This window comes from Nerophis ophidion, linkage group LG17 (genome assembly GCF_033978795.1).
Source record: "Nerophis ophidion isolate RoL-2023_Sa linkage group LG17, RoL_Noph_v1.0, whole genome shotgun sequence".
Lineage (NCBI taxonomy): Eukaryota > Metazoa > Chordata > Actinopteri > Syngnathiformes > Syngnathidae > Nerophis > Nerophis ophidion.
The window spans coordinates 39,603,742-39,625,281 of NC_084627.1; the positions used below are offsets into that span (position 1 = coordinate 39,603,742).

At 42.7% G+C, this 21,540-nt stretch overlaps 1 protein-coding gene across 1 annotated transcript in view; it reads left to right on the plus strand.

The window, feature by feature from the left end:
- The window catches only part of npr2 (natriuretic peptide receptor 2), a 201,132-nt gene that overhangs the window by 65,563 nt on the left and 114,029 nt on the right, over nucleotides 1–21,540 (plus strand). The window lies entirely within an intron of this gene.

Consider the following 21,540-nt stretch of genomic DNA (forward strand, 5'->3'; position numbering starts at 1 on the left):
ATATATATATATATATATTAGGGGTGTAACGTTACACAAAAATTTCGGTTCGGTATGTACCTCGGTATAGAGGTCACGGTTCAGTTCATTTTCGGTACAAAATATAAACTTTTTGGTTATTTATTTACCAAATTTGTAAACAATGGCTTTATCCTTTTAACATTGGGAACACTATAATAGTTCTGCCCACGTTAATCCACATTAAACTGCCTCAAATTGTTGCTCAGATTTAATAAAATGACAAAACTTTTCTTCTACATATAAAAAGTGCAACATTAAACCATTTCAAGTCAACTCATCATGCTTAATTTATCACAGCATTTGGGAAGCCTGGAGTTGATTTTTATTATGTCAATGTTATATTTTTATCAACATGTGATAGCAGGGACCCTGCCATTCAAAGCTCTCTGTCCGTAAAACACACACATACACGCCGCAAAATGAGCTAACGTTATGCTAAAAGCTAATTAGCCTACACCTCAAGCCAGAACTGCGAGCGAGCTGAGCTGCAGTTTAAGTTTCTCGAAGGTCAACGGGCTCATAGTGATGTTAGTAGTAGTTGACTGGGAGGTGTTTATTATCATTTGGGGAGAGTACGCTGTCTTATGCTCACTTGCTAAACTACATGCGCTCTGAATACGCACTGCTGATTGGCTGTTACCGCTCTGAATACACACTGCTGAATGGCTGTTACCGCTATATATGTAACCAATCAGATGGTTGTGTGGGTGGGACAATGCTGGGTGCTGAGACAGAGGCAGAAGAAGCAAAGCAGCTTGTTAAGACTTTAGCTTAAAAACTTGTTCGGTACACCCCCGTACCGAAACGGTTCAATACAAATACATGTACCGTTACACCCCTAATATATGTATATATATATATAATATATATATGTGTGTGTGTGTATGTGTGTGTGTGTGTGTTTGTGTATACTGTATACATTGGGGCAAAAACGTATTTAGTCAGCCACCAATTGTGCAAGTTCTCCCTCTTGAAAAGATGAGAGAGGCTTGTATTTTTCATCATAAGTATAACTTTCCTTTATACTTTTCCTGAAGGAACTCTCCTGAAGGAATCAATAAAGTACTATCAATCTATCTCAACTTTGAGAGACAGAATGGGGGAAAATAATCCAAGAAATCACATTGTAGTATTTGTTTATTAATTCATTGGTAAATTCCTCTGTAAAATAAGTATTTGGTCACCTACAAACAAACAAGACCCATAACTTCTTCTTTAAGAGGCTCCTCTGACCTCCACTCAATATAAAAGACACCTGTCCCCAACCTCAAACAGTCACACTCCAAACTCCACTACGGCCAAGACCAAAAGAGCTGTCAAAGGACACCAGAAACAAAATTGTAGACCTGCACCTGGCTGGGAAAGACTGAATCTGCAATAAGTAAACACCTTGGTGTGAAGAAATCAACTGTGGGAGCAATTATTGGAAAAGGGAAGACATACAAGACCACTGATAGTCTCCTTTGATCTGGGGCTCCACGCAAGATCTCACCACGTGGGGTCAAGATTTGATGACAAGAACTGTGAGCAAAAATCCTTTAATCACTCAGGGTGACCGAGTGAATTATCTTCATAGAGCTGGGACCAAGGTAACAAAGGCTACCATCAGTAACACACTAGAGACTCAAATTCTGCAGTGATAGACATGTCCCCCTGCTTTAGCCCGTCTGAAGTTTGCTAGAGAGCATGCGGATGATCCAGAAAAGTATTGGGAGAATGTCATATAGTCTGATAAAACCAAAATAGAACTCTTTGGTAAGGCATGCAGGAGAAGGAGTGCTGAGTTGCATCCAAAGAGCACCATACCTACTGTGAAGTCTGGGGTTGAAAACATCATGTTTTGGGGCTGTTTTTCTGCAAAAGGACCAGGACGATGGATCCGTGTAAAGAAAAGAATGAATGTATTTTGAGACTTTGAGTGAAAACCTCCTATCAGCAAGGGCATTGAAGATGAACCGTGGCAGGGTCTTTAAGATAACAATGATCCCAAACACACCGCCGGGGCGAACGAATGGCTTCGTAAGAAGCATTTGAAGGAGTGGCCTAGCCAGACTCCAGCTTTCAACCCCATAGAAAATCTTTGGAGGGAGTTGAAAGTCTGTGTTGGCCAATGACAGCCTCAAAAAGTCACTGCCCTCGAGGAGACCAGCGTGGAGGAATGGGCTAAAACACCAGCAACAGTGTGTGAAAACCTGGACTTACAGAAAACGTTTGACCTCTGTCATTGCCAACAAAGGGTATATAAAAAGTATTGACATGGACCTTTGTTATGGACCAAATACGTATTTCCCAATATAATTTGCAAAAAAATTATTTAAAAATCCTATATTGTGATTTTTTTTGGGATATTTTTTTCTCATTTGTCTCTCATAGTTGAGGTATACCTATGATGAGAATTACAGGCCTCTCTCCTCTTTTGAAGTGGAAGAACTTGCACAATTGGTGACTGACTAAATACTTCTTCACCCTACTGTGTATATATATGTATATATATATATATATATATATATATATATATATATATATATATATATATATATACATACACAGGCCAAAAGTTGGGACACACCTTCTCATTCAATGCATTTTCTTTATTTTCGTGACTATTTACCTTGTAGACCATGGGTGTCAAACTCTCTGACCCACGGGCCTTATTTGGCCCGCCGTGTAATTTCATTTGGCCCTTGAGGTAATATCAAATTAACATTAGAGCTGGCCCGCCGCTGTAACACCGCATTCACCGCTGATACTCATACTCGTCAACCCTCCCAATGTTCCCGGGAGACTCCCGAAGTTCAGTGGCCCTCCCAAATTTCTCCCGATTTCCACCCGGACAATAATATTGGGGGTGGGCAGTAAAACACTGCCTTTGGCGTTCTCTACATGTCGCCACGTCCGCTTTTCCTCCATACAAACAGCGTGCCGGCCGACTCACATAATATATCGGGCTCATATACACACACAAGTGTATGCAAGGCATACTTGGTCAATAGCCATACAGGTCACACTGAGGGTGGCCGTATAAACAAGGTTAACACTGTTACAAATATGCGCCACACTGTGAACCCACAGCAAACAAGAATGACAAACACATTTTGGGAGAACATCCGCACCGTAACACAACATAAACACAACATAAACACAACCGAACAAATACCCAGAACCCCTTGCATCACTAACTCTTCCGGGAAGCTACAATATACAACACCCCCGCTACCACCAAACCCCGCCCCACCCGTCGCCGAAAAGAGGCATTCAATTTGTATTTTTATTTTATTTGATATGCCATTGATATTTTTTTATTATTATTATTTGAAACTCGATTTTGCATGTCACTATAAAGTTATATAAGCCTTGCTTGTTCAATATTCAATGCAAAACTTGTTTGTGTCCCTATTAGAAGGTTAATTTGTTCAACCTCGGCCAGCGGCTTTGTTCAGTTTTAAATGTTGGCCCACTCTGTAGTTGAGTTTGATACCCATGTTGTAGACTGTCACTGAAGGCATCAAAACTATGAATGAACACATGTGGAGTTATGTACTTAACAGAAAAAGGTGAAATAACTGAAAACATGTTTTATATTCTAGTTTCTTCAAAATAGCCACCCTTTGCCCTGATTACTGCTTTTGCACACTCTTGGCATTCTCTCGATGAGATTCAAGAGGTAGTCACCTGAAATGGTTTTCACTTCAAGGTGTGCTTGAAGCTCATCATGAGAATGCCAAGAGTGTGCAAAAAGGTAATCAGAGGGTGGCTATTTTGAAGAAACTAGAATATAAAACATGTTTTCAGTTATTTCACCACCTTTTTTGTTAGGTTCATAACTCCACATGTGTTCATTCATAGTTTTGATGCCTTCAGTGACAATGTATTTATATAGCGCTTTTCTCTAGTGACTCAAAGCACTTTTACATCGTGAAACCCAATATCTAAGTTACATTTAAACCAGTGAGGGTGGCACTGGGAGCAGGTGGGTAAAGTGTCTTGCCCAAGGACACAACGGCAGTGACTAGGTTGGCGGAAGCGGGGATCGAACCTGGAACCCTCAAGTTGCTTGCACGGCCACTCTACCAACCCAGCTATACCGTCCCAATCTACAATGTAAATAGTCATGAAAATGAAGAAACCACATTCAATGAGGAGAAGGTGTTTTTTCCCAACTTTTGGCCTCTGCTGTATGTAAACAATCTTGCAATATGCATTTTCTTGCGTGTGAACACATGAACACATGCAAAAAAAAAAAAAAAAAGTGGGTTCCATTGTGGATGGACTGCTACAAAAATGCCCAGAAAAATGAGTAAATGTTTGAAAACAGCAAAAACCGCTCGACATCCATTGCTTTTGGTCCCACTGGGGTGAGTTTTGTGGGCTCTACCGAGGATGTCGTTGTGGTTTGTGCAGCCCTTTGAGACACAACTTATTTAGGGCTATATAAACAAATATTGATTGATTGATTGATTGAAAAGGCTACAGGTAGGAGTATAATATGAATTTGCAGTCAAATATCGAGTCTCTCCATGGTGATAGCTGCATTGTGCATGCAAACACTTCATTTTAATAATCAATCAATCAATCAATCAATCAATGTTTACTTATATAGCCCTAAATCACTAGTGTCTCAAAGGGCTGCACAAACCACTACGACATCCTCGGTAGGCCCACATAAGGGCAAGGAAAACTTACACCCAGTGGGACGTCGGTGACAATGACGACTATGAGAACCTTGGAGAGGAGGAAAGCAATGGATGTCGAGCGGGTCTAACATGATACTGTGAAAGTTCAATCCATAATGGATCCAACACAGTCGCGAGAGTTCAGTCCAAAGCGGATCCAACACAGCAGCGAGAGTCCCGTTCACAGCGGAGCCAGCAGGAAACCATCCCAAGCGGAGGCGGATCAGCAGCGCAGAGATGTCCCCAGCCGATAAACAGGCGAGCAGTACATGGCCACCGGATCGGACCGGACCCCCTCCACAAGGGAGAGTGGGACATAGGAAAAAAAGAAAAGAAACGGCAGATCAACTGGTCTAAAAAGGGAGTCTATAAGGCCGTATGGACCAGTTTTTAGTCGTAGTAAATCACATACAACACGCAAATTACTTAGCGTGTGTTATTTGGATCTTAGTCGATCAGACAAGATCAGATGATGTGGTCCTGATGGCTTCAACTGGCCAGGATCTTCAGCTCTTACTGGATCGGTTTGCAGCCGAGGGTGAAGCGACTGGGATGAGAATCACCACCTCCAAGTCCGAGTCCATGGTTGCCATCTACAGGTTGGGGAGGAGACCCTGCCCCAAGTGGAGGAGTTCAAGTACATAGGAGTCTTGTTCACGAGTGAGGGAGGAGTGGATCGTGAGATCGACAGGCGGATCGGTGCGGCGTCTTCAGTAATGCGGACGCTGTATCGATCCGTTGTGGTGAAGAAGGAGCTGAGCCAGAAGGCAAAGCTCTCAATTTACCGGTCGATCTACGTTCCCATCCTCACCTATGGTCATGAGCTTTGGGTCATGACCAAAAGGATAAGATCACGGGTACAAGCGGCCAAAATGAGTTTTCTCCGCCGCGTGGCGGGGCTCTCCCTTAGAGATAGGGTGAGAAGCTCTGCCATCCGGGAGGGGATCAAAGTAAAGCCGCTGCTCCTCCACATCGAGAGGAGCCAGATGAGGTGGTTCAGGGATCTGGTCCTGATGCCACCCGAATGCCTCCCTAGGGAGGTGTTTCAGGCACATCCGACCGGTAGGGAGCCACAGGGAAGACCCAGGACACGTTGGGAAGACTATGTCTCCCGGCTGGGCTGAGAAAGCCTTGGGATCCCCCGGGAAGAGCTGGACGAAGTGGCTGGGGAGAAGAAAGTCCCTGCGACCCGACCTAGGATACGCGGAAGAAGATGGATGGATGGATCGATAGATCAGGCCTAAAGTCTTCCATTTTGCGCATTTAAAAATACTTACATTTGCACTGTGCGCATAATCTAAAAGAAGTAAAGTCTAATTGTTTGAATGCGTTTTTTTTTAAATGTTCAAATCCTGAAGATGCCCGGTGAGTTCCTTGACGGAATGCTAAGTAAGCATAACCAGAACATCAAAGAAATAATCTGCATTAAGCAGCTTGGTAGCTCCAGTTGAGTCGCCTTTTGGCCACCATAAAACTCTTATCTGTGCTTCGCTGGAAATAGCCTGCCTTCAAAAACCCACTTTAGTTTCCTCGTTCTCCCACAATGCTGGCACTTTTCCTCCAGAGATGGGAGCTCAAATTAATCTTTGTGACCATTTTTTGTCAGATTTAGTCTTCAGTGGCCCTTTCGAAAACATTCTCTCTGTGATTAGAGTATTTTAATGCCTGCAACCTTTTTAATTACCACATCGGTCATTGGCTTTAATGTTTTTCGTTTATGACCCCAAGACTCAAAGAACCAAATTGATTATTTGCGAATAGATTTTCTTCATTTTCAAGCACTCAAAAGGTTTATATTATGCAAAACCAATTTTTCTTACATCTTTTTGTGTTTTTGTAATAATATGTTAGCATGTTGCGTCCTTCTGACCATTGATATTATTAGCAAGTATCAAGTAGTACACTGGCACATGTAGTTATAGAGTTAGGGTTTAGCATGCATTGTTTTTTTTTAGAATTTTTTATTATTTTTAATACGTTTTGTGTCTACTTGCAGTGCACTATATGAATATTAATAGATACTGTAACTCCATTGCATACTTGCCAACCTTGAGACCCCTGAATTTGGGGGATTGGGGAGGAGGGGTGTTGAGGTGGTGGTGGTAGGTAGCAGGGGGTGTATATATTTTTAAGTATTTCTTATAAATATATATACATATGTATATATATACACATATGTATATACATAAACAAACCCTGTTTTCATATGAGTTGGGAAATTGTGTTAGATGTAGATCTAAACGGAATACAATGATTTGCAAATCCTTTTCAACCCATATTCAGTTGAATGCACTACAAAGACAAGATATTTGATGTTCAAACTCATAAACTTTATTTTTTTTGCAAATAATAATTAACTTAGAATTTCATGGCTGCAACACGTGCCAAAGTTGTTGGGAAAGGGCATGTTCACCACTGTGTTACGTCACCTTTTCTTTTAACAACACTCAAACGTTTGGGAACTGAGGAAACTAATTGTTGAAGCTTTGAAAGTGGAATTCTCTCCCATTCTTGTTTTATGTAGAGCTTCAGTCGTTCAACAGTCCGGGGTATCCGCTGTCGTATTTTACGCTTCATAATGTGCCACACATTTTCGATGGGAGACAGGTCTGGACTGCAGGCGGGCCAGCAAAGTACCCGCACTCTTTTTTTACTGAGCCACGCTGTTGTAATACTTGGCTTGCTGAAATAAGTAGGGGCGTCCATGATAACATTGCTTGGATGGCAACATATGTTGCTACAAAACCTGTATGGACCTTTCAGCATTAATGGTGCCTTCACAGATGTGTAAGTTACCCATGCCTTGGGCACTAACACACCCCCATACCATCACAGATGCTGGCTTTTGAACTTTGCGCCTATAACAATCCGAATGGTAATTTTCCTCTTTGTTCTGGAGGACACCACGTCCTCTGTTTTCACATATAATTTGAAATGTGGACTTGTCGGACCACAGAACCCCTTTCCACTTTACTTCAGTCCATCTTAGGTAAGCTCGGGCCCAGCCAAGCCGACGGCGTTTCCGGATGTTGTTGATAAATGGGTTTGGCTTTGCATGGTAGAGTTTTAACTTGAACTTACAGATGTAGCGACCAACTGTAGTTACTGACAGGGGTTTTATGAAGTGTTCCTGAGCCTATGTGGTGATACCCTTTACACACTGATGTCGGTTTTTGATGCAGTTCCGCCTGAGTGATCAAAAGTCCGTAATATCATCGCTTACGTGCAGTGATTTCTCCAGATTCACTGAACCTTTTGATGATTTTACGGACCGCAGATGGTAAAATCCCTAAATTCCTTGCAATAACTCGTTGAGAAATGTTCTAAAACTGTTCGAAATTTTCTTTAAAAGTGGGGACTCTCACTCCATCCTTGTTTGTGAATTACTTAGCATTTCATGGAAGCTGTTTTTATACCCAAACATGGCACCCACCTGTTTCCAATTAGCTTACACACCTGTGGGATGTTCCAAATAAGTGTTTGATGAGCATTCCTCAACTTTATCAGTATTTTTTGCCACCTTTCCCAACTTCTTTGTCACTTGTTGCTGGCATCAAATTCAAAAGTTAATGATTATTTGCAAAAAAAAAAAAATGTTTATCAGTTTGAACATCAAATATGTTGTCTTTGTAGCATATTCAACTGAATATGGGTTGAAAAGGATTTGCAAATCATTGTATTCCGTTTATATTTACATTTAACACAAATAATCCATTCATGAATGAGTTTATCCGTTCGACCACTGTGTTGAATGGAGAAGTCTGATCTACAAAATTTGCAGGCAGCATACTCCTTCCCCTTCGAGCTGTCCTGGATGAACTGAAATAATTTTTTTCTAATCATTTTGGAACTCGCAAGCGTACTTCTTCTTCTTACTTGTCGTCGCCATGTCTCTTCTTCATTCTTCTGCTTCGTCTCTGTTATGTTTTTTGGAAATTACTATTTGCCGTAATTTTGAAGCAATGCATGATGGTAATCCGGATGTTCTGTGTAAGTTTATTAAAGTGCCGGCTGGAATAAACACACCCGAGAAATAGCTCAGTGCCTGCCTACTTTATGGGTTATAGATAAACATATGGATAACGGAGACACACAAAATAGTCTCCTTTTCAGTTGAGAGAGGATGCTAAACATTGATGTCCGGGTGGAAATTTTCGGGAGAAACTCGGGAAAATGGTTGCCCCGGGAGATTTTCGGGAGGGGCACTGAAATTGGGGAGTCTACCGGGAAAAGCGGGAGGTTTGGCAAATATGCTCCATTGACAAATTTAGTGAAGCAAATTAAATCAGTAAGGTTGTTACACAGATGGAGGCCATAGTGGCTAAATGCCACTTCACCATGGGTCTTTGTTCTGGTATTTGGTAAAGATAAATGTTTGGCGCCACAGGACTTCGGGATTTGAGAGGTTTAATGTGGTAACAGCATTAGTACATTTAAAAAACTAATAATATGACTTGTAAAATATACAAAACCCAAAACCTTTGCGCCTAGAACAATCTGGATGGTTATTTTCTTCTTTGGTCCAGAGGACACAACGTTCATAGTTTTTCAAAAGAAAATTGAAATGTGGACCCTTCAGACCACAGAATACTTTTCCGCTTTGCATCAGTCCATCTTAGATGAGCTCGGGCCCAGCCAAGCCGGCTGCGTTTTTGGGTGTTGTTGATAAATGGCTTTTGCTTTGCATAGTAGAGTCTTAACTTGCACTTACAGATGTAGTGACCAACTGTAGTTACTGACAGTAGTTTTCTGACGTGTTCCATAGCCCATGTGGTGATGTCCTTTACACAATGTCGCTTTTTTATGCAGTACTGCCAGAGGCATCGAAGGTGCGTAATATCATCGCTTACGTGCAGTTTTTTCTCCAGATTGTCTGAACCTTTTGATGATATTACGGCTGGTGAAATCCCTAAATTCCTTGCAATAGCTTGTCTAACTGTTGAACAATTTGCCCACACGTTTGTTCACAAAGTGGTGACCCTCGCCCCCATCCTTGTTTTGTGAATGACTGAGTATGTCATGGAAGCTGCTTTTATACCCAATCATAGCACCCACCTGTTCCCAATCAGCTTGTTCACCTGTGGGATGTTCCAAATAAGTGTTTGATGAGCATTCCTCAACTTTCCCAGTCTTTTTTGCCAATAGTGCCAGCTTTTTTGAAACATGTTGCACGCATCAAAATCCAAATGAGCTAATATTTGCAAAAAAAGCTGAAAAAGATTTGCAAATCATTGTATTCTGTTTTTATTTATGAATTACACAACTTGCTAACTTCACTGGTTTTGGGTTTTGTACAGTAGTACATCACTGCTGTACAGTTTCTCAACAGAACGTTTGTTCACATCCTGTGCTCGATTTGTAACAATTAATGTAACAATGTAATGTCACAAACAAAAGTAGAAATAGTAAACAGCAAATTAAATAATCAATTAAGTTGTCATGAGTAAATAGTTTCTTATAAATTTTGATTCACATAATGAGTAAGATTATCTCAAGGTTCATGATGTTTATCAGGATTCTCTTCTTTGAACTTTGGTAAACACTTGTAGTTTCTACAGCTCCTTAAACTTGATCATAATAGTTCATTGTTTGACTTCTTTACTTAATCACTTCCATAATTCAATCCCACATACTGATATACTAAAGGTTTTAAGGGATGTACGTGCAGGGTTTCCCACAGGTCAGGCATCTATTTGTGGTGGTGTGGTCGGCCGCCGGGGGAAAGGGGGATGGCAGTGGTGGCAGCGGCGGCGATGACCAAGAAGAACGCGGAGTTGGAATATAATTACAACACTTTATGTAAATATTTATATACATATTTATATAATATTTATATAATATGTAAGTACAAGCTCCATTCACAGACAGAGTCCCATTGCTTTTATGAGCGGTCGAGCGAGTCAAAAGCCACCAAAAAATTCAAAAAATTTTTTTTTCTAATTTTTCTATTTGTGGCGGCCGTAATTCTTTCGTGGCGGACCACCACAAATAAATGAATGTGTGGGAAACCCTGACGTGCATACAGAGTGTTGAAGTTAGATGTTTCTTTAAGGTTATAGTTCACCTCTCTGGTTGAGAAGAAATGCAGAGTATTTTCTTGGGTGCAGGTTATTGTTTGCTTTGTGCCTACTTTTAGCTGTTTGCAAATGCACCATGTCCTTGAATTTCAATATTTTTGACTTAATAAATAGAGTTTGAATGTTCTTGATGGTCAATGTCATAACATTGGCTATCAAGAACAGTCAAACTTATTATTATAAACTTATTATTCCCACTGACGTTTTTTATAACACGGTTAGTGAACGAATTGTACTTTTGTAATGATTTTCCCGCATTTCTACACAATAACTTGATATAGTAACACTAGCGAGCAGCAAAGAGTAGAAGATGTAGTAATTTTTGGTCCCTAACATATTTTGCTTTGTCTCTGTTATTATTCGTATTAGTTTCTGTGTGTTCTTTCCTGAACAAAATGCGATCATGTCATCTGTAAATATTAATAACCTTGAGTCCCTTGCAACGTACCAAATGTCGTTTATATAAGATTAAACAATTTTGGTCCCGGTATTGATCCCTGGGGTATGCTGCAAGATATATTTAGCGGTCTAGACGTGTGTTTGCTTACCAAGACACTTCACCCTTGCTCCTGATGGTTTGTGGTTAGGGCCTTGGATGGCAGCTCCCGCCATCAGTGTGTGATGTATGTGAGTGTGTGTGAATGGGTGAATTTGGAAATAGTGTCAAAGCGCTTTGAGTACCTTGAAGGTAGAAAAGTGCTATACAAATATAACCCATTTAGCTTAACGTATTGCTTCCTGTTGGTTAAGTAGCTTCTTACCCAGTTCAAGACCAGCGCCCTGAGGAACAGAAAACAGGAAGGAAGCGATGAGAATCCATATATTCTCCAGTGACTTTATTTCAGCTGATGGTGATTGCTCTGTAATATATTTTTAATTATAGGAATGGAGTGACTTCAGCGCTAAACATAACCAGGAGTTTTAAAAAGGAGCTTAAACTGCCTCATTGAAAGTGCGTGCCTCTTGCAGCCGGAAACCGGAAACCTAATCAAACAACGCGAGATCATCACGCGACTTCACAAGAAAACAAACAATGGCTTCGCCTTTATCACAGGTACCCCCAAATGTGCTTAGCGCATTTGCTACCAAATAAAGGCTTCTCAACAGAGGGTAAGAAAGTCTAGTCCTTTACCAATAGAAGGGATCGGAGCCTCAATAGGTGAGCGACATGATCCTAAATATCCACATCATCTGATCTAATATTTATCCCACCTGTGAATCTGGGTGATCCGTACAATGGGCCATGAAGCTCTGGGCAGGTGAGGGTCCACTGACATGACGACTGCTCTCTCAAGGAGCTCTGGGGTTGGAGAATGCCACTTTTGCCGTATCTGCAGGGTAAGGAGGTGTTCAATGATTAGTCTAGTTCAGAATTGGTCAGCAAGCACCTGGAAATGCCGCCAATGCTTGCGATTCAGAAGTTCAGTCTTGTGGTACACAACTTGAGGGAGCAATCCATCCGGCCGCCTGCAGCCGACTATTTGGAGTCACAGGGTCAGCATCGGCCATAACAGCAGAGACGTAGACCAATGGTTTTGAGTTCAGGATGAACTCTCCTTTCAGGAATACAGTGAGCAGCACTTCCTCGTTGGTCGGTTGGTCTCCTACACAGGTGTACTGGGCAATCTTCACGGAACCGATTTTTCGCTCCCTGAAGTAAGGGCCACTGTTGGAATAAAACATAGTTTAATACTTTGGCATGAAAGCTGTTGTAGTGTGGGAGCCATGTTGGTGAACTCTTAATGTTGGTCCCCTAGTCGGACCACAACTCTGCTGGGGTTCCACGCGTGGCAATGAATCTCCGCAGAGCCATCAGAAAAGTGTCCGTAATCCATGCTCCTCAGAAGATCCAAATGGATGGCACGGGTCGTCAGAAACTTAAAGATTATTCCCTAGTGTTTGACGTGATGTCTGGCCACTTTGACCAGCATCGGCCCCAAAACAGTCTACGCCCATGGAGTAGAACGCTGGCTTAAATAGTCACGGGGAACGGATGGCTGGGCTCTCCAGCATTGACATTCAACACAGGTGGACAGCCGCAACTCAGTGTAGTCCCACTCTGGACCAGGTTGGTGAAGTTAAAGTTAAGTTAAAGTTAAAGTACCAATGATTATCACATAAACACTCGGTGTGGCGAAATTTGTCTTCTGCATTTGACCCATCCCTTTGTCCACCACCTGGGAGGTGAGGGGAGCAGTGGGCAGCAGCGGTGCCGCGCCCGGGAATCATTTATGGTGATTTAACCCCCAATTCCAACCCTTGACGCTGAGTGCCAAGCAGGGAGGTAATGGGTCCCATTTTTATAGTCTTTGGTATGACTCGGCCGGGGTTTGAACTCCCAACCTACCGATCTCAGTGCGGACACTCTAACCACTAGGCCACTGAGTAGATCACATCATGTCGTAATTCTGAAAGAGTAGCCGAGTGATAAAATGGAATGGATTCAGAACAACTGGATGTAGTGTAAAGTCACTAAGGCCTTCTGAACGCCACAGCTGACCGCCCACTCTTATCTCCAATTCAGGGCGTAAGATAAGTAATTGGATGAGAAAGGATTTCCCTTTGCTAGCAGCTTGTAGTCCTCAGGAAGCAATTGTTGTTGTACCTGCAGCAACACTACTGTCTCTTCAGCACTTGGAGGGGATTTGAAGGACTTCTGTCCATGGATCCCCATCTAAGTGCCACTTTGTCACTGGAGCTTGTAGGCAAGGTAACCATCCGGGCGCAGAAGGTAGCTTTCCAGGTCTCTGTTAGGTCCTCCCGGGGCTGTTTGCTAGGCCTCTCCAGCCAGGTGTCCGGGTCTTGACCAAGGAAGGGATGGCCTTGTGACCATCTGCTAGGTTAAATGAGAGCTCTCAGTCGTCTGCGGGGTTGTTGGCGGAGTGTACATAGCGCCAGGTACCTTTCTGTGTAAGCTCTTGGATTCTAAGCTACTTTTGTCTCCACAAAGATTTTGTAGTAGCAGGACTGGAATTGTAACCATGTTAATACTGTCGTGGAGTCGGACCAGAGCACCATCTGGGTCACTGCCAGGGTCAGTGCCTTCTAATGAAGATGGGCGAGCTGCGCTGCTACCGGAGCCACACAGATGTCCACGTGTGGGAAGGACTGCATGCGTTTGGGAGCCACACGGGACCGGGCGAGGAGAAAGAATATGTGAATCTGACCATCCCCATCTTGTTCTGAGGCATCCGTGAAAATTTGAACCACATGTGGCACTTTCCAACACAGCACCTTGGGAAACATCAGGGGAGTATATAAAAACAAGACAAACATTCAGGTTCAGCTTCCTAACTGGACCAGGCTTGCACAAGTTCATAGGGCAGATTTGTGTGATCCCAGCTACACTGCTTATCCCATAATTGCCGTACAATAAGCTTTGCCCGATTGGAGTAAGGCATCAGGTAACAAAGGAATCATATTGGGAGGAAAGGACTTTGTAAATGTTTCTCAGAGTTGGCGCTTCATATTTCACAGGTCTGTGTGTGTTTGTAGCTCAAAGAGTCCGTCTCCCAGTTCCAAAAAAGTCCAAGGGTGGATTCCTGGGGGTTGGAATTGTTTTGGGCTAACACCTTGTCCAGGCTCTCTGATTCTTGTGGGAGATGACTCAAGACATTTTCATCATTGCGGGCGCCCATAGGTGCAAGTCAAACCTTGCTGTGGCTGGAAGGGTTCGGAGAGGATTAACGAGTGACTTTGCTTCATCTTGGGTGTCCAAGATTTGGAGACAATTTTTGATATTAAAACAGTTCTTTAAAGAAAACTTGAGGTAATTTTTAGGTTGGTTGTATTATTCTGCATGGCAATGCAGGGCACAGGAAATACTTGCCATTCAAACACCTCCATCAGTGTGTGAATGTGTGTGTGAATGGGTAAATGTGGAAGTAGTGTCAAAGCGCTTTGAGTACCTTGAAGGTAGAAAAGCGCTATACAAGTACAAGTACAACCCATAGGGTGTTCATCCACTTTCACAAAATCTCAACAGGATCCTGAGCAAAGAAATTTCCAGGGTAGGAGCAGCTAGTAGTAGCTGGTTTCGAGACTGTCCAAAGTACTGGTGGGAGCAGTTGAAGACGAGACAGAACTTCCCATTGTGGCTGACAAGATGGTGAAGGATATACCACTCTTCCTGTTGGGGGATCTCTTGGGGAACTTCAAGCACAATACCGATATGGATTAGTTTCTGTATCTCCCTTTTATAGGCCTTAGCCTGTTTTGGGTCCTTTAGGAGGTGCTGTTGGGTGCTTCGCAGCAACGGCACGACAAGAGTCTTTAGGGGAAGCAAGCAGGGGTATGTCGGGATAAAGAATCAGCGGTGTAGCATACCTCTGGGTGCCTCTGACCTTCATGCGGATGGTTTTAGCATCAAAAATAGCCACCGCCAGTTGGTCTTGCTTCGATCTTAGTACTTTCCTTACAGGTCAGTAGGAGGCTGAATCCATCTATCACAAACTTTTGACATGTTTCTATACCTCAAACTTGGGGAGCTGAAGTGAACAGAGATGGGACAGTTTGTGGGCCGCTCCATGAACCGGATCGGGCTTTGGAGGGTTCACCCCAGTCTTGTGTAGACATCAGCAGAGCTGCCAGGTGGGCCGAGCCTGACAGGTTCTACTGGCGTGACTAGCTGAGGCTGGTTTGAGCATATTAGGAGTGATGGCTCTGCTTATCTGAGGGCAGCTATGGGAAGGTCACAAAGGTGTCTGAATTTCTTCTGAAGGCACTCTCTACAGGGTAAGTGTGCTTGACGTGGCTAAAGCAGCTGGTAGGCGATGAATGCTCCTTCCATCTTATGTTTTTTTGGAGGGTTAATGACTGAGGAGACAAAGAAGGACACGGTGTATCCAGGAAGCATTTGGATGTCCTGCCTTACTCTGCGGAAAGGAAGATTTTTCGTAATGCCCTTCTTGCCTAGAGCTTTGGCACCCATTGGTAACAACATTGATTTTTTTCAGATCCATCGTTTAGGATCGCAAACTTGTTCAGAGTCCGTCCCCTGTAGTGGATGAGGATCGGGACTAACATTACTTTGTTCAGGGCACTTTGTTGGAGGTGAAGCTAACTAGACAGCGTTCTGGTTTTGCAGCCACTCCCTCGTTTCCCCTCTCTGACTTACTGTTGATCTCATAGAGGGCCAGGGGATGTGTGCTCTGGCAAAGGCGATACGGCTTCTTTAATGTTTGGGAAGCTAAATGGGCACATGCGCAGTGCCAGCAGTATTTTATTGACCTGTATCCCCTCTTTGAGCTGAACCTTGGAGAGTTTAAGACCTTACTGCACAGACTGAGATAATGTTCATCGGTGTCACAGTAGGCACATTATGCGTTGGCCTTAAACTTGCCTTTATTCGATCTATTCTTGTTGTCTAGGGGTGCTACAAGTTCGCCAGCACCATGCAAGACTGTAACTGCTCATTAGCTAGAACAGCCGTCATTCCTTCTGCTCGACCCATCCTTGCTTGCGTGTTCAGTTGTTTAACTGTCAAAACTTTTACACCACTACTCACAACAGAGCCATTTTGACAGGTCACACATCGTGTGGCTGGTTCCCGACTGCTTGAACTGATGTCGGCGAAAATGAGCACACTTTTCAGTGGGGAGCTTGGTTAGATATGGGAACCACGTTCATTTCAATTTTCCCCAATGGACCTATGGTCTGCAGCAAGCCTACAAGAGACTGTTTCTGAATGGAGAACTTCTGAAATGCTGCAATGTCAACACGTCTAACTTCGGGGGCCTCAAGGACGCCAGCTATCTTTCTGAGGGTGAGTTGTTGTGGTTGGCCAATTTTGTTGTGGAGGGCTATCTTGGAGTTAGTGTATGGGGCTGGGAAGTTGAAATAAGCGTCAGCTATAAGCCTGGCTTCTTCTAACCTAAGATTGTCCATGAGTATCTTATAGCAAAACAGTTCAGTGGCATTGGCTGGAAGCAAGTTCTCTAAAGCTATGTGCAGCCTCCTAAACCAAGTGATCCGTAGTCTTGCAGTCTTAAGAGGAAGCTGGGTTTGTCTCTTCGGTCTCACAGCAGACTGCATATCTTCCACTGCTCTTAAATGTGAAGTTTGGGCCATGGTTCAAAACCTTCAGGTCATTGTGTTTATCCCTAAACTCAGTGGCGGGCCGTGCGTTTCTCACCTAGACCTTGAGTGATGGTCCACTTAGTCCAACTTCACCTCTCAAAATACTGTAATTTATGTCACCACATGGACACGGCTGGAGATGATATACAGAAACCCAAGGCAAACTACTGGCCATTTAATCCCCTCAACAGTGGACACAACAAACAATTTTTCGGCGCGTTTAACATTCAATAAAGCTGCTTCAGCAATTTAAACATATTTTACGTGGTACTGTCAAAATTAAAAGAATTGTATAAAACAAATGAAACATGAAAAACTTAAGTAATAAAATATTTGAACTCACAATTTGTAGAACCCATTAGACTCAGTATAAGCCAGTGGTACCGGTCGTAGTCGGTTGATCCAGGTGAAAGTCGCGGGAAAACCATTTAGCTTCCGGTGTCAGACGACATTGTCTCACAAGATGTGGTTTCTCTTAAGAATCCTTATTAAAAATGGCCTTGCAAATATATAGCTGCCACCTAATCAACATTTTGCTCTCCTTCTTTGTGAGAACCAGTGAGTTTTATGTGGCTTTCCATGGCTCGTATGGTTCCGGTGCCCGTTCCTGTTTTTGCAACTTGTGATTGGACACTCACTTGGTACTCCCAAGTGAGTGTCCAATCACAGCGTAAGGCCAGCTAGAAGGCCTTACTGAAAACAAATCGTGATCTGATTGGCTGATCGCAATTGTCTATCAACTGTATGTATCTGTTCACGCCCACATTGTTGATTCTGAAGGCTCCGGCCAGATTTGGTACAGCATGGCAACACAAGCCAGCTGAATTCTCATTGGATACTGTCAGTTAGTTTGTGACGAACCCCAAGATGAAGAGAAAACATGATTTAATAAAACACTAAGACAAAAACCGAACAAAAGGGTACAAAAAAAAAAGCGCGCACGAGGCGGATAACAAACTTAGCTATGAACAAACAAAACTGGAAGCAGGGAAAAAAAGACAGTAAGCTACAAACAGCTACCGAAATATAGCTTACCGCAATGCTGCATTGACTCTACACAACATGGCACAACAGATAGCAACGACACAACCGGAGCGACATGACAATAATCCAGCACTGACTGGAGGAGAAAACAGGTCTAAATAGGAGTGGGCTGATTGACACCAGGTGTGGCCAGGTGCCAATCAGCTGCATTTGAGGGGACACAGCACTCAGGGAGAAAAACAGGAAACTGAACCAAAATAAGAGTGCTGACAGGAACTAAAGACAGGAAATACTACACACACACAAACAGCGCTCAGGGAGAAAGACAGGAAACAAACAAAATAAGAGCGTTGAAAGGAAATACTACACACAGAGGAAAAACTAAAACACAAGCAAACTGTCAGGGACAAGCCTGACAGATACAAAGTCTAACCTTAAAACAACAGCACTGGAAGGAGCATAGAATGACATGAACAGAATATGAATCATTTTATTTAGGGTAAGGAAACTAAAAAATACTTATCTTTAATTATGATCATGATTTCTGGTTATTTTAGGCCAGCAGAGAAGGCCTTACCTAAACTGCTAAAAGTTGATTGTGTGTGTGTTTACACACAATGCATCATTGCATACCCCTAAGTGCAGCTTGTACTGTAAATAACAAAAATAATAATTTGGTCACTAACAAGTGTTCATCACCAGCCAATCAGAATGGATTTTGATCAGAGGAATGGTGGAAGAAAGACGGAGGAGCCTCTTTTCAGCTCAGGTAAATCCACTGAGTGTCCGTCTGAGTTATTCAATGTTATTATAAAGACCATTTAATGCTCACAGTGCTTTTTATTTTGGAATCCAAATCACATTATTTCTCTCTGTTTCTTGTTTCAGCTAACAGTTCAGCAAGCACAGGACAGCTTCCTCACAAACTAGTTGACCAGGACTATTAGCCGGTAAATGCTGTAAAATGTCATCTACTTCTCTGGAATTACTTGGAGTCATTAAACTTGATGATTTAAGCGTTTATTCTTCTGACGTCAACGCAACAGAGAAAGGCATTATTACACTGCCATGTATTTATGGTAGGAGGGGGGGGGCACTACAAAATGCCATTATCCAATTGGCATAATTGGCCGTGACGCATGTGCATGTCATTGTTGGAAAGACACATTTAAGCAAAAAAACAACATGAAAAACAAAACCAACTGTTAACACGCTTGATTTCGTGTTTGAGTCTCCAAAATTGACTCGTGAGACCAGAAAAAGTTGACAGATTTGTGGTTTATCACTTAAAAAAGAGAGGATATAGAAGAGTGTAGAGATTAATTGCTTTTACTGTTTAATCGCCAGGTGATGAAACCCTTTTTTTTGATTGTTCATGTGTCGAGCGAGCAAGCGGAGCAGGCAGGCAGGGAGAACAGGTAGAACCTAAGGTTGTACGGTAGAGATGCGCGCTTTGCGGTCTCATCCGCGGAGTCCGCGGATAAACCGCGGGTCGGGCGGTTGACATGACGAAAAAATAGATTTTAATTAGATTCGGGCGGTTGGCGGTTGAATGATCCGGAAATATTTGATATGCATGGTTCTGTGATTGGTATCCTTTGCCAATCAAAGTCCCATTTAAGACCCGTGTCGTAAATCGAAGAAATCAACAAGAAAGGCTATTATTCTCTTGAATGACTTCTGGTAGTCACCTAGATTACAAATAATAGGGCGTGCTATGAAGCCATTGGCTTTAACGCCTTCTACAACATGTACGATTTGCTTCTCAGTCTTGCAACATGTTGTGTGTGGCTTCTGCAGACACACGCGCACAACTGCGAGGCATACTGGGTGACACAGAGTACACTAATGGTTGTGATATAAACAATTTTAACACTTTTAGTAATATGCTGTGAAGCCACACCAGTTAAGAACGACAAACACATTTCGGGAGAACATCCTCACAGTAAAACAACATAAACGCAACACAACAAATACCCATAATCCTTTGTATTCATGACAATTCCTGACTATTTTATACACCCCGCTAGCAGCAAACCCCGCCAGCCACCCAGTGCGTCGGTAAGGTGGGCGGGGTTGGAGGCGCGGGGGTGTAAAATCTATTCAGGAAGTGTCATGAATACAAAGGATTATGGGTATTTGTTGTGTTGCGTTTTTGTTGTGTTACTGTGAGGATGTTCTCCCGAAATGTGTTTGTCAATCTTGTATTGTGTGGCTTCACAGCGTGGCGCATATTAGTAAGTGTTAAAGTTGTTTATATCACAACCATCAGTGTACTCTGTATCACCCAGTATGCCTTTCAATCTTGTACGTGAGCTTGCGGAAGCTGCACACAACATGTTGCTGGACCAACAATCGGTTCGTACATGTTGTTGAAGGTGTCTAAGGCAATGGCTTCACAGCACGCCCATATTCTTGTCATCAGGATGAACGCTATTGGATAGTCACGGGAACGTTAGCGGCTCCAATTGTCTTCATTACTCTGTGAAACAGGTTTAAATATCTCTGTGAGTGGTAAATGCGGACAACCGCTGATGTATTTCAGCAGGCGGTTGGTGGGCTGGTACGGTCCTGATAAAATGTTGGTTCGGGTGGACGGCGGGTGGATGACGACTTTGGAGATGCGGATGCGAATGATATAATTGCCTATCCGCGCATCTCTATTGTACGGTATAGTATTAGTATAGTACCGCGAAACTAATGGATCGTATTCGGTACTATACCGCCTCTAAAAAGTACCGGTCCACCACCACCCAGCTCTCCCGTCGTCGTCATGTCGCGTCATTGCTGGTTTACGAGCATAGGAGCATGTTCGGCAGCACACATTCACTGAGTACTTACTAGCAGACACAGTGTGTAGTCAGAAAAGGGGAGAACGGACGCATTTTGGCTTAAAAACCAACAATAAAGGTGAAGTTATAACACTGAAACACCCTCAGGGAGAGGTTTCTTAAGACATGGCTAGCTAGTGGCTAAAGTCTATCCGCAGTCTGCAGTGTTTTAGCTACTTCTAGATCACTTTACCCACCTGCTCCCAGTGCCACCCACACTGGTTTGAATGTAACTTCTTAGATATTGGGTTTCACTATGTAAAGCGCTTTGAGTCACTAGAGAAAAAGCGCTTTATATATATAATTCACTTCACTTCACTTGTTTACTTACTACTAAAAGTCTAATTGTCTTGTATGTTCACTATTTTATTTAAGGATAAACTTGCAATAATATACCGGAAGATTTTTTTGTTAAAATAAAGCCAATAATGCAATGTTTACATACAGCATTACCCAGAAGGCTTAGCTGTCTAGCCAGGAAAAGGAAGTAGGTCTGAGCGATGCGGGAGGGCGACAATTCTGTCATTGATTAATAAAGACTTGATATTTTTTTACATGTTGTTTTTGCTTCGTCAACACAAGAAACAAACATACAAATTATATTGGCCTAATTAGACGCTTATTGGCCAAAATATGCGAGAAGGTTGCAGACTTTGGACAAACTTGCAGGGTCGTGCATATTTTCCAGGGGTTAGTTGTACTCTATATGTGGGAATTGGCGTTATCATAAGGTGGACATTCCTGGAGGGACTAATTAAGACATGCATAGTGCAGTGTAGGGTTGTACGGTATACCAGTATTAGTATAGTATCCTTAATATACTAATGAATCATATTCGGTACTATACCGCCTCTAAAAAGTACCGGTCCACCACCA